The following is a 15,323-nucleotide window of genomic DNA, read 5'->3' on the forward strand; positions in this document are numbered from 1 at the left end:
AGGGAAGTCCAAGGAGAATCTCCGAGGTGCAATTGGGGAGGACCAAAAGTTCAATCCTCTCATGATGAGATCCGATGCTCATAAGAAGGGGCTCCGTGCGGAAACGTATGGTACAGTCCAATCTTTCATTATTTACACAATTGATGTAGAGGGGTCTGGCGAGACCGGTCACTGGGATGTTGAACCTGTTGACGAGAGAGGCCAAAATAAAATTTCCTGCAGATCCAGAGTCCAAGAAAGCCACTGTAGAGAAGGAGAAGGCAGAGGCAGACAACCGCACAGGCACAGTAAGACGTGGAGAAGCAGAGTAGACGTCAAGGACTGTCTCACCTTTGTGCGGAGTCAGCGTACGTCTTTCCAGGCGGGGAGGACGGATAGGACAATCCCTCAGGAAGTGTTCGGTACTAGCACAGTACAGGCAGAGGTTCTCCATACGGCGTCGTGTCCTCTCTTGGGGTGTCAGGCGAGACCGGTCGACCTGCATAGCCTCCACGGCGGGGGGCACAGGAACAGATTGCAGGGGACCAGAGGAGAGAGGAGCCGAGGAGACGAAACGCCTTGTGCGAACAGAGTCCATATCTTGGCGGAGTTCCTGACGCCTTTCAGAAAAACGCATGTCAATGCGAGTGGCTAGGTGAATAAGTTCATGTAGATTAGCAGGAATTTCTCGTGCGGCCAGAACATCTTTGATGTTGCTGGATAGGCCTTTTTTGAAGGTCGCGCAGAGGGCCTCATTATTCCAGGACAATTCTGAAGCAAGTGTACGGAATTGTACGGCGTACTCGCCAACGGAAGAATTACCCTGGACCAGGTTCAACAGGGCAGTCTCAGCAGAAGAGGCTCGGGCAGGTTCCTCAAAGACACTTCGGATTTCCGAGAAGAAGGAGTGTACTGAGGCAGTGACGGGGTCATTGCGGTCCCAGAGCGGTGTGGCCCATGACAGGGCTTTTCCGGACAGAAGACTGACTACGAAAGCCACCTTAGACCTTTCAGTGGGAAACAGGTCCGACATCATCTCCAGATGCAGGGAACATTGGGAGAGAAAGCCACGGCAAAACTTAGAGTCCCCATCAAATTTATCTGGCAAGGATAAGCGTATCCCAGGAGCGGCCACTCGCTGCGGAGGAGGTGCAGGAGCTGGCGGAGGAGATGACTGCTGAAGCTGTGGTAGCAACTGTTGTAGCATAACGGTCAGTTGAGACAGCTGTTGGCCTTGTTGCGCTATCTGTTGTGACTGCTGGGCGACCACCGTGGTGAGGTCAGCGACAACTGGCAGAGGAACTTCAGCGGGATCCATGGCCGGATCTACTGTCACGATGCCGGCTGGCAGGTAGTGGACCCTCTGTGCCAGAGAGGGATTGGCGTGGACCGTGCTAGTGGACCGGTTCTAAGCCACTACTGGTTTTCACCAGAGCCCGCCGCAAAGCGGGATGGTCTTGCTGCGGCGGTAGTGACCAGGTCGTATCCACTAGCAACGGCTCACCTCTCTGGCTGCTGAAGATAGGCGCGGTACAAGGGAGTAGGCAGAAGCAAGGTCGGACGTAGCAGAAGGTCGGGGCAGGCAGCAAGGATCGTAGTCAGGGGCAACGGCAGAAGGTCTGGAAACACAGGCAAGGAACACACAAGGAACGCTTTCACTGGCACTAAGGCAACAAGATCCGGCAAGGGAGTGCAAGGGAAGTGAGGTAATATAGGGAAGTGCACAGGTGAAAACCCTAATTGGAACCACTGCGCCAATCAGCGGCGCAGTGGCCCTTTAAATCGCAGAGACCCGGCGCGCGCGCGCCCTAGGGAGCGGGGCCGCGCGCGCCGGGACAGAACAGACGGGGAGCGGGTCAGGTAGGGGAGCCGGGGTGCGCATCGCGAGCGGGCGCTACCCGCATCGCGAATCGCATCCCGGCTGGCAGCAGGATCGCAGCGCCCCGGGTCAGAGGACGTGACCGGAGCGCTGCAGCGAAGGGGGTGAAGCGAGCGCTCCGGGGAGGAGCGGGGACCCGGAGCGCTCGGCGTAACATAAATGGCCCATCCTGTATATTACTAACTAGCCCTGCTTGAACCCAAGATACATGCCATGGTTCAGTCATCCATTGCCTTTTAAAAAAGGCACCAAAGCCAAAAGCACCTGCAGCATCAGTGTATACCCCCCAACGCTTCTAAATCAACAAATTCACTATGCCACACCGAAGCACCATTAAATGATTCTAAAAATTCTACCCACAACAGAAGGTCCTCTATTAAAGGGGTACTCCGCCCCTAGATATCTTATCCCCTATCCAAAGGATAGGGGATAAGATGTCAGATCGCCGGGGTCCCGCTGCTGGGGACCCCGGGGATCGCTGCTGCAGCACCCCGCTATCATTACTGCACAGAGCGAGATAGCTCTGCACGTAATGACGGGCAATACAGGGGCCAGAGCATCGTTACGTCACAGCTCCGCCCCCTCGTGACCTCACGGCCCGCCCCGTCAATACAAGTCTATGGGACGACTTGCATTAAGGGGACGGGCCGTGATGTAATGAGGGGCGGAGCCATGACGTCACGCTACTCCGGCCCCTGTATCGCCCGTCATTACGCACAGAGCGAACTCGCTCTGTGCAGTAATGATGGCGGGGTGCCGCAGCGGGGATCCCCGGGGTCCCCAGCAGCGGGACCGCGGCGATCTAACATCTTATCCCCTATCTTTGGATAGGGGATAAAATGCCAGGGGCGGAGTAGCCCTTTAAGCTTTTGGTTAATCTGATATGTGAACGGGGGGACTTCAAACCCTGAGTGGCTAAAAAGAACCTTCCATAAAAGACCCTGTCCATAGGTATGACTTTAGACTAGCATGCCCAATAAACTTTGCATTGTTCTCAATATAGTTTTCTTCCTGCAAAACATACTCTCAATTAATTGAAGCATCCACTAAATTTTTTCCTCTGGTAAACAAAATGTCATAGAATCTGTATCTATCGCAATTGCAAAGAACTCCAGATTTGTACCAGGTAGTACCTACCGTCTTTTCTTCTGCTAATGGAACCCCAAAATGTTTAGAAATGCGAACAAAACACTGGAAAATTGATGCAAAGTCATTACTATCATGCCTACCAAAAAATTTTAAATCGTCTAAATAATGTAAACTGCCTCCACCTACAAAGGATAATGCAACAACCCATTCTAAAATCTTAGAAAAACATTCAAAATAAAAACAAGATAGCGAAAAACCCATGGGCAAAGCTTTGTCAAAATAAAAATAACCATTAAATTTAAAACCTAAGGAGTTAAAACCCTTCTTACACACTGGCAGCAATCTAAAGGCAGACTTAATGTCCGCCTTCGCTAACAATGCGACCCTACCAAATGTATTTAATAAAACTAATGCTATCTCAGAGGATGCGTATTCTACTGAAAACTTACTTGGATCCACTGAATCATTTAACAAATTATGTAACGGATAAGAAAGGTGGTATTTTAATCTAAAAGAATTAGGCTCTTTCTTTGGGATAAGGCCCAAAGGCGAGAGTCTAAAATTCTGGAAAGGCGGGGAAGTGAATGGACCCTCAACTCTACCTTCTCTTACCTCTTTATCTATCTTTTCTTGAACAATAGAAGGGTTAATCAACACTGAGCACAGGTTATCCACCCAAGCAGTGGCGTTGCTAGGGTTGGTGTCACCCGATGCGGTAGAAAATGGTGTCACCCCCATACCTTCCCCCTCACAGTAAGTTTTTAGCCTGTTGTGACAGACACCACTGTTGTAGCGCATTGTGATAAATTCCAGTATAATAATCAGATATACCAGTTGCCACAGAATAGGAAAGTGTTAAAGAAGTTTTCACCATTTAAATATACAGCTCCCAGAATTACTTAAAGGGTTACTCCACTGGAAAACATTTTCTTTTATATCAACTGGTGCCAAAAAGTTAAACATATTTTTAAATTACTTCTATTTAAAATCTTAATCCTTACAGTACTTATAAGCGGTTGTATTCTCCACAGGAAGTTGTGTAGTTCTTTCCAGTCTGTCCACAGTGCTCTGTCTGTCCATGTTAGGAACTGTCCAGAGCAGGAGAGGTTTGCAATGGGGATTTGCTCCTACTATGGACAGTTCTTGACATGGACAGAGGTGTCAGCACAGAGCACTGTGGTCAGACAGAAAATTAATAAAAAAAGAAAAGAACTTCCTGTGAATCACTTATACAGCAGCTAATAAGTACTGGAAGGATTAAGATTTTTAAGTAGAAGTAATTTATAAATCTGTTTAACTTTGTAGCACCAGTTGATTAAAATTTTTTTTTTCCAGTAGAGTACCCCTTTATGCAGTGGTGAGGTTATGCTGGGAGTTGTAGTTTCACTCATCATAACTGTACAACTGACAAGCGACTACAGCTCTGATAGGACACAGTGAGGGGGATGTACAATGTACAGTGACTACAGGTGACGTCTTCTCTATAGTGAGGAGAATACACAATGATATCAGTGACTACAGGTGACGTCTTCTCTATAGTGAGGAGAATACACAATGATATCAGTGATTACAGGTGACGTCTTCTCTATAGTGAGGAGAATACACAATGATATCAGTGACTACAGGTGACGTCTTCTCTATAGTGAGGAGAATACACAATGATATCAGTGACTACAGGTGATGTCTTCTCTATAGTGAGGAGAATACACAATGATATCAGTGACTACAGGTGACGTCTTCTCTATAGTGAGGAGAATGTACAATAATATCAGTGACTACAGGTGACGTCTTCTCTATAGTGAGGAGAATACACAATGATATCAGTGACTACAGGTGACATCTTCTCTATAGTGAGGAGAATACACAATGATATCAGTGACTACAGGTGACATCTTCTCTATAGTGAGGAGAATACAGAATGAAATCAGTGACTACAGGTGACGTCTTCTCTATAGTGAGGAGAATACACAATGATATCAGTGACTACAGGTGACGTCTTCTCTATAGTGAGGAGAATGTACAATGATATCAGTGATTACAGGTGACGTCTTCTCTATAGTGAGGAGAATACACAATGATATCAGTGATTACAGGTGATGTCTTCTCTATAGTGAGGAGAATACACAATGATATCAGTGACTACAGGTGACGTCTTCTCTATAGTGAGTAGAATACACAATGATATCAGTGACTACAGGTGATGTCTTCTCTATAGTGAGTAGAATACACAATGATATCAGTGACTACAGGTGACGTCTTCTCTATAGTGAGGAGAATGTACAATGATATCAGTGACTACAGGCGACATCTTCTCTATAGTGAGGAGAATACAGAATGATATCAGTGACTACAGGTGACGTCTTCTCTATAGTGAGGAGAATACACAATGATATCAGTGACTACAGGTGACGTCTTCTCTATAGTGAGGAGAATGTACAATGATATCAGTGATTACAGGTGACGTCTTCTCTATAGTGAGGAGAATACACAATGATATCAGTGATTATAGGTGATGTCTTCTCTATAGTGAGGAGAATACACAATGATATCAGTGACTACAGGTGACGTCTTCTCTATAGTGAGTTGAATACACAATGATATCAGTGACTACAGGTGATGTGTTCTCTATAGTGAGGAGAATACACAATGATATCAGTGACTACAGGTGACGTCTTCTCTATAGTGAGGAGAATGTACAATGATATCAGTGACTACAGGCGACATCTTCTCTATAGTGAGGAGAATACACAATGATATCAGTGACTACAGGTGACGTCTTCTCTATAGTGAGGAGAATACACAATGATATCAGTGACTACAGGTGACGTCTTCTCTATAGTCTTCCCTTATCTAATTCAGATGGTACATACTGCCTGGTCCAGCTAAAACTTCTGTCTGCAGAATGTGATGCCCAGACGTCTCCTCACGATGTCAGCGCATTCTCATCCTCTATATGAAAACAAGTATTATTATAAACCTGCCAGACACTGTATCCTCTAAATATAATAATACTATACTCTTTGTTTATAAACCTTCCATACACCATACCCACTGAATATAATACTATCACACCTCTGTACATTCTGATTATAATACCAACACATACTGTACCCTCTGAATATAAATCTGCCACATACTGTACCCTCTGAATATAAATCTGGTGGTGTTGCTAGTGGATGATGGGGGTGCTAGTACTGGGGAGGTGTTGCTGGAGGATGATGAGGGTGCTACTGGCCATCCCCCCTGGCAGTATCACCCCCATCATCCATCGGCAGGATCATCCTCCTGGCAGGAGCACCCCCATCATCCACCATCAGGATCTGCTGATGGAGGTGCTGCTGCTGGGGGGGGGGGGGTGTGCTGGTGGCTGATGAGGGTGCTACTGCCAGGGGGGGAGTATTAGGTAGGCAGCAGTTCCCCCACTTAAGGTAGGTAGCAGTTCTCCCACATTAGGTAGGTAGCAGTTCCCCACATTAGGTAGGTAGCAGTTCCCCCACATTAGGTAGGTAGCAGTTTCCCCACATTAGGGAGCATAGATTCCCCACATTTGGTACCAGTTACCCCACATTAGGTAGTAATTTCCCCACATTAGGTAGCACAGATTTCCCACATTAGGTAGCAGTTTCCCCACATTAGGTATCACAGATTCCCCACATTAGGTAGCAGTTTTCCCACATTATGTAGCAACCTTCGCACATTAGGTAGCAGTTTTCCAACATTAGGTAGCAGTTTCCCCACATTAGGTAGCATAGATTCCCCACATTTGGTAGCATTTCCCCCCCATTAGGACGCAGGTTCCCTTGCATGTTCCCCACAATAGTTCAAAGTCTCCCCACATTAGATCGCTGGTTCAAACAAACCCCTCCTCCCCCCAACCAAAAAAAAAAAACACACACACAACACAGAGACACACACACACAGATAGATAGAGAGAGAGAGACACACACACACACACACAGTCAGAGAGACACATACTCACAGAGAGAGACACACACACACAGTCAGAGAGACACACACACACAGAGTCACACACAGTCACACACACACAGAGTCAGACAAAGACAGAGAGTCACACACAGACAGAGTTAGCGACAGACACACACACAAACACACACACACAGAGACACACACACAGTCACACACACAGAGTCACACACAGACACACAAACAGAGAGAGTGAGACAGACACACACTCACTCACCCATCCAGCGCAGCGCTCCTTCTCTCCGGGCGCTCTGCGAATGACGTCACGTCCTCCTGCGCCGGCCCTGCGGAGGCGCAGAAGACGTGGGGGCGCAGGCCGGTTCACTGTGCAGGTGACGGGGCATGGGGGTGCTAGTGCGGAGGCGCAACAAGTGAGGACCAGGGGGATGCTATTACAGAGACAGTGCAAGTGGGGGCCGGGGGGGGGGCGTGCTGCTAGTACGGAGACAGGCAGCGACTCTGAGGACCGGCGGCGTACCTGGTGTCACCCCATCAGGATGGTGTCACCCGGTGCGGGCCGCACACCCCGGTCGCAACGCCACTGCACCCAAGCGCAGCCGTCCCCCGAAAATCCGGGAACTTCAAATCCATTTTTAAAACCTTCCCATAACATTTTAGCCGTCACTTTGTCAGGGTAAAGATCTAACCATGGGCGCATGTTTTGTATGTTTACTGGCGTCCACGCTTTTTGATAGAGGCTCTTTTGTGGACTGCTGCTGCTGGGTGGACAATGTGTGTCTCTTGAAGCACCTGGATAAGGGGTGTGCACCTCCACCATGTGAAAATTCATGCTGATACCTTGAATGTTTTCATCACTGCCGTCCTTTTTTTTATCATCTTCTTTCTCAATTTTGTCCTTAGCAGGAGGTTCCTTAAAGGACCGCAGTAAGGAAAAAAGGTTTATGTAATCACCTTTCCATATTTTTTCTTTAATAGCTGCAATTTAATGATAACCTAAAAGAGAAACTTCACACACTATCGCTTCTTTTAAGCAGATTTCCGGAACCGATTGAGAAGGAGTAGGTACTAAAGACTCCTTTACTGAATTACTTTCATCAACTGGGACCACTGAAGTGACACATCCTGATGTGTTAACACCCCTACCCAACTCCACCACTACAGAAGCACCACTTTCCTTATTAACTAAAACCTCACTAGAAGCCACAGGAGCTGGAGGACTCAAGAACTGTTTATCCCGCCCACTTATGAGCAGATTTACCCATGCCGCTGCACAAAATTCCCGGCATTTGCTCAGCGATGCACCAACTCTGGTGTCCTCCTTGCGCCCGGAGATTGATCCCTGCCGACACGGGTGCTGCGAGTAAACTGCACTGCTGCTAGAGGGACGTTGCATCGAGGACCTGCTGCGGCTGCGAGACCCGGACTGTGATGCGCTCCCCTTCTTGTGCACTGGCGGGCAGGTAGGTGTCGGGGAATAGTGGCTGCTGCGGCACTGCGGTCCTTCTGAGTGAACGCCACTCCAGTACAGGCAGGATATCCATAACTGGTAAGGGAGACGGAATATCCACTGGTCCCTGAGGCTCAGGTAACAAGTCCCTCAAGCTGCTCACCGATGCAGGGGGTTTGGGAAGGAGTCCATTGGTAGGGTTAACTGTTCTGTATTCATTACCGCATCGACATCTTGTGGCATAGCGAAGGTTACTTCAGGGTCCATGTTCAGACAATGTTGGAGCCAAGATACCCCACCAGATGCCTCAGCTTTAGCGAAAAGCCTCTGATAAAGCTCGACCACCTCGTCTGACATGAAGCCAGGTGGCGGCTGAACGTCCTCATTCATTTAATCTCTCTCCACAGGAGATTCCAAAGAAATAATGGACCCTCTTCTGAGCTTGACATGTAGCTTCTGAACCCCTCACTTAAGAATCAGGTATACTTATAAACTTACACACTACCCGCCGAAGGGATATTGACCAATCACTATCTCACTATTCTGCCCAGATACTCAAAGTACCTTAGCAACAGGTGAGGTCATCAACACATATTTTAATACCAATAACTGTGTACCAAGAGAATGAGGGAAAGGGGGGGATTCTCACATTAACCCCTGCCTGCCCTCTATACATTAACTTTGGCCTGCGGGGCGGGGAGGCGGCCCCTATGTGGCCCCTGCGTCAAAGACTCCAGGTCCTATATTATTAGTTATATATACACAGCACCATACACAAACCTATGGCTCTGCCTGGTACTGCAGTTGAGTTGAGTCAGACCAAACTGGATGAAGAACCATTGGCAGAATGATTCTTCATTAGGATAATAGAAAGTATACAAGTTTTGCTTAAAATGTATTATACTGCATGAAATTGTGGTATATGACATAGTATTTCTAGTTATAAAATTTTGCTGACTTGTCCATGTATCCTTACCAGACCATGGTGTGTAAGGCTAGAATTACATATGTCCAGTGTCCAGCATCTTTTCTCTCCTGCACTGTAGAAAATGTGCTGGAGGGAAACTGATAGAACTGGTCCCATTCATTTGAATGGGATAGTTCACATTCATCCGGCATTCAAGTTTGGAAGCAAGATGGTTAGACTCCCTGGACTGGCACCGGACAGGGGAATGCATCTTGTCCGGCATTCAGATACCAAAGATGCAAGATGTTACCCAACTGATGACAACTTGTTGTCATCAGTTGTTGCACCAGATTAAGGCAGGGTTCACGTATGCTGGACACTGGGCATATGTAATCCTAGCCTGAGAGCTCAGTAGCCTCCACCAGTACATGGTGAACATGGGACTAGTTCAACTCATCCAGCATCTTAGGCTTCCTTTACATATATCAGTTGTCCGGCAACGTGCATGCTAGAACTGATCCCATTCATTTGAATGAGACGGTTCACGATCATCCAACGTCTCAGTTTGGACACAAGATGATTGAACTTGCAGGACCGGCACCAGACAGGGGTATGCATCTTACTGCGTTCCCCCATCTGGTGATCACAAACAACGAACACCAGATGCTACACAACCAACTGATGACAACTGATGTACTTCTGGCATCAGTTGTGGCATCAGTTGTAGTGAGTTTTGCCCAGTTTCGCCAGACGAAGTATATATATATATATATATATATATATATATAACTCTAGCCTTACATGCATCACAAGTTTAGTTATACTGTGTACTATAAAAGATAGAGAAATATGGAGTGAAAAACTAATGTGCTGATCTGTTGTGTATTTTTACTTTCAGTGACACCATTAGAAACAATTATTTCATACAATGTAATTATGACTAAAATCACAGAAAAGATATAAGTGATATACCAATGAACTGTAACTTTATAAATGTATGTTTGTATTGTGAATATTGAATATAAAATGTATAATGGCTATATAATATTGTGTTAACATAACATGCAAATTTGCACATTCATTTTGTGTAACATATTCATCACTAATACAGAAAATGATACAAAGTCTGTTTAATTACAAAGTTATTATGAACATGAGATGTAATGAGATATTGACATTATTTCACATGTATAATGTTAAGAAGTGGTAAGAAACAGCAGGTCTCCCATTATTACTTTTACCATCTTAACTTAATGTAAAGGCACTAAAAAACATTCTTAAGTTATTGTACATAGTAAAAGATAAGAACTAGATATACATAGTAGATTATTCAAATAGGGGAAACCACTTACAGGACCCTTTTTATTTTATTTTTTTTACAAATTTGTTGGGGAGGAGTTAAATCCAACTGCCTTATATTACGTAGGTCCCCCTTGTAATACTAATCGAAGCATGGACCCCAAAAAACCTCTAAGGCCATGCTCACATGGTTGATTTCATTTAAAAGATCCCACGAGTGCTAGGACCAAACGGATATCTTCTCACAGATAGCAATGCATTTTCAAGCGGAATCAGCAGAAAGAACAGGTTTATTCTTTCTGCATGCGCCTGAATTGGGATTTCTGTGGCAGAAACATCTGTGGCAGAAATTCCACTGTGTGCACAGTGCAGCAGAATCCCATGAAAATCAATGGGACTCAGCTGCAGCAGAATTTCTGAGCGGAATATTCCTGCGGAATTCCTCTCGGAAATTCCGTCGTGTGAACATCGTCTAAAACTGGGATTCCACTTGGAAACTTTTTGGAATACTGCCACTGCAATTTTTTTCCTTCCTTTATATTTCCCATTCCTTTTGAATCCACTTCTGGCTTTGGCTCAAACACTAATGTAGCAGTTTTCCAAAAAACTGACAAATGGAAACACAGCCTAAAGGAGCCTTGTGGTATCAGACACCAAGATATTTTCATCAGATTCATAAACTCCTGTAAGTTTTCAGGTGCCGTCTTCATGATCACATTTGATTTTCTAAAGCATCTCACAGATGCCCTATTGGATTGAGATCTGAAATATTTGGAAGCTTAAGTCAACACCTTACATGCTATGTCATGTGCCTTAAACCAAGGACATACTTACCATAGTGGCACACCATGAAGCCTACCTATTCCTTTCCTCGCTACCCCACCGCTGCTGTCATGGTGTCATGATGCAAATTGCTTGTGTTGCTGTCAGCACAATGACCTTTCCTCTTAGCCAATCAGTGGCTGATATGGGACATGGCAATGCCCACTGATTGGCTGAGTGTCCCGGTACAGGACATGGTCCTGTACCATCTCTAGGTCCCCTCCGGAAGAATCCCTGCAGTCCATAGGGCTCTCCTGCAGGGCTCACCCCTTGCTCACCTTCTATTAATTCATTGTAAATGTGTTATGTACATATTGTTAATTATACATAAAGTTGTATAAATGTATAGAGGTTAGTCCTGTGAACCACTGTCATGTGACACTACCCAGAGTGCCATGGGCACAGGAACCACAGGCTTAGCAACCAGTGGGCTTTAGTCCAGCCCCCCTAGTGTATAAGGGGCTGCAGGCTCTAAACTCTCTCTCGGATGTAAGTATGCCGGCCGAAGCCGCTTTTTCTATTCCTTCATCCTCCTCCAGCCCCGACAGGGAACCCCTAGAACAGAAGCCTGCATGAGCCTGCACTCATACAGTACATGTGGGTCCGCGTCCTTCCCTTGCCAGGGAAATCCCATCCACTGATTCCCACAGCTGAGGCAGAAAGGGCCCGCAGGGAGGCCAAAATTACTGGCGTCATTGAAAAGCTAAGGGCCCAGCATAGAGAGAGATATGGGCCGAAATGCCTCCCTTATGAAGTAGAGCAACAGAGGGACACTAAAAAGCTGGAAGCTCTATATATACGCATGCTGGACTATCCTCGAGAGGGTGAGCCACCCTTAGAGCGCCGGCGCACCACAGTTGTCAAATTTGATAAAGTACGAGGCTTTGGCACCCTCTAAGACTGCCGGCATGGAGGAACCATATTAGTCAACAGAAGGGCCATTCAGTGGGACTACCTGCCTACAAGATATCACTCCCTAGAGCGAGGGGAGATAGTGGAGTACACCCCAGTGAAGAGTCTGCGGGGTGAATGGGCTGCAGCCATAACTAGGCCAAAAAATCCAACTCAGATACCCTTAACATACTTCCCATCGGACGACTGGGACACAGATCCCCACAGGATTCGGCCGATGAGGTTGCCAGATACAGCCTGGGAAGAATAAATGTACAAGGTGCCCATCATGGATCCCAAGCACATGTCAAGGTCCAGTTCAGCATCTTCATTGGCGGAAAATGTGCCCAGGCCTATTCCCCCTGAGGAGTTGAGGCCTAACCATCGGGCACCAACATATGTGCCTAGGCCTACTCCAGTCCAAGAGGTGTGGCCTAATCAGCAGGCACCGACCGATGTGCCATGGCCTACTCCACCAAAGGAGGTGTGGCCAAACCAGCCGGCACCAACTGTTGTACCAGCGGCATCAGCTGCTTCCATTAGTGTTGTGGTCAATGCAAATCCGACCATAACACAGTCCCGTTTGACCCATGTAGCCTGGGACACTACTGTGAACCCCATAAGGGAAACCCAACCTTGTGCTCCTAGATACATGTCGCAAAGTAGGAAGCACGCTGATAACTTATAAAATATACTCATAAGAAAAGATAGGTATATGAATATATCTCACAAGCACACAAAAGAAAATGAGTCTTAGGGACTCTAACCTGTTCTATACCAGTCCATACCACTGTTATGCACAAATGTCATGTACTAATATGTTCTTTCTTATCCCTACGTGTTCAGGATGCTTTTGTGCCCAGAAGGTATATCTGTAGCTAACTAAAAAATACACGTATACAAACAGGTAACAGTAAGTGAAATTGTTATCTAGATCCAGAGTTCTAGGGTTAAGTGTGTAGTACCAATGGACCCTAGTAGCTAATGCATTGGGCAGAAAGCCTCAGGCAATCCAATCCGCAGCCAGTGTATAACAAGGAAAATAATATGTGGTATTATATCAAATATATGTCAATAAAAAGGTAAAAGTGAGATTAATTTCAGTATGAAGAAGCATTACAGTCATTATAGAGACTTCATGTCAAGTGTCAATAAAAAAAAAGAGTAAAACTGTTTCCTAGTCATAGTCAAATATTTACATGTCAGTCAAATGTCATATGTCAAGAAAGTTTCAGCTATAGATGGATGTTATAGCTAGGATCAAGCTAGTCATATTGAATGCCTAGTTGTTAGAGATGCATCATAGTAAAAGAAAACAAGTATAACAAATATTTATTCCATCCTGTTCATAAATAAGTTCTAGAGCATGTATGAACATTATTTAAATGCACAGAGACTCTACATATTTTTTTTCATAATTTTTGTTATCTTCAGCCTGAACTGGGACATTTGGATTAATGCTTCAGGACTGTGTCCGGCCCTATGGCCATTCCGTTCCTCTCCCTAAGGCGACATACGTCAGGGACGACTTTTGTTAAGTAAGGGGGTTTGTGGTGTCCTGGTACAGTGCATGGTCCTGTACCATCTATAGGTCCCCTCCATAGGGCTCTCCTGCAGGGCTCACCCCTTGTTCACCTTCTGTTAATGCATTGTAAATGTGTGTGTACATATTGTTCATTATACATAACGTTGTACAAATGTATAGAGGTTAGTCATGTGAAACTGTCATGTGACACTACCCAGAGTGCCATGGGCACAGGAACCACAGGCTTAGCAACCAATGGGCTTTAGCCCAGCCCCATTTGTATATAAGTGGCTGCAGTCTCTAAACTCTCTCTCTTGATTCCTGGATTCATAAGAAAGCACAATCTCTGTATCTACTAAAGTCATCTCATCTAGGCCAAAGCCTAAAGAACCTGCAGCCACTTCAAAACATCAGTTATCAAGCTCTATCTACAATTCTAGTGACTACTACTCAACTCAAGAATAATATTAGTAGCACAGTGGCCTACATAGATATTCTCAATACTACAAGTCCCAACAAGCCTACGAGGTATCTTGTGTCCCGGTTGCCTCTAGAGAAATTGCATAACTGTAAAGACTGTTTCTTAAGAATTACAAGTAAAAGTTCCAGTTCAGCTCTTGCATAATTCCTGCTGTGGACATTCCTTTATTGAAGACTGTTTTTGGGTTGGGTGACGGCGGTTACCATACCGGAATAACCACATCTTGGCGTCACAAAGAATCAGGGGTTAATAACACCTTACCCCACAGGGTTAAAGGGGTATTCCAGGCCAAAACTTTTTTTTATATATCAACTGGCTCCGGAAAGTTAAACAGATTTGTAAATTACTTCTATTAATAAATCTTAATCTTTCCAATAGTTATTAGCTTCTGAAGTGTTGTTTTCTGTCTAACTGCTCTCTAATGACTCATGTCCCGGGAGCTGTGCAGTTCCTATGGGGATATTGTCCCATCATGCACAGCTCCCGGGACGTGACATCAGTTAGACAGAAAACTTCAGAAGCTAATAACTATTGGAAGGATTAAGATTTTTTAATAGAAGTAATTTACAAATCTGTTTAACTTTCCGGAGCCAGTTGATATATAAAAATGAAATGTTTTGCCTGGAATACCCCTTTAATACCGCCAGACCCTGCTACACCACTGCAACACCCCAGCACCACAATAGGTCTTGCTAATTTTTGTTATTTTTAGTCATAAATAAGATGTAAGTACATAGAATAGAAAATGTTTATTTTTATTATTTTCAGAAACCTCTTGTGGCCGTATTAGAAAAATTATCATCAAGAGAAAAACACTTTTACCTTTTCCCCTGATGCTAAATGAATGTTGTTTTGTTTGTATGGCTGCTGTGTGTTTTGTCTATGTTTTATTCCGACTGTTTCATATTTGGCTTTATTTGTTAGTGTTCTGCTACCTTGTGTTTTCTATGTCTTGTCTAGTCTGTCTCATTGTTATTCCAAAGAAGAGAGCAGCACTCCTAAAGGTATGTATAGGGGCCCACTAGCTAGGGTCCCGGCTCAGGATCCTCCACAAATATT

General features: G+C 45.2%; 1 long non-coding RNA gene across 6 annotated transcripts in view; it reads right to left on the reverse strand.

The window, feature by feature from the left end:
* LOC130281992 (uncharacterized) overlaps positions 1-15,323 on the reverse strand; it is a 100,063-nt gene that overhangs the window by 19,464 nt on the left and 65,276 nt on the right. The gene's annotated exons all lie outside the window — the stretch shown is intronic.

This window comes from Hyla sarda, chromosome 7, assembly GCF_029499605.1.
Source record: "Hyla sarda isolate aHylSar1 chromosome 7, aHylSar1.hap1, whole genome shotgun sequence".
NCBI lineage: Eukaryota > Metazoa > Chordata > Amphibia > Anura > Hylidae > Hyla > Hyla sarda.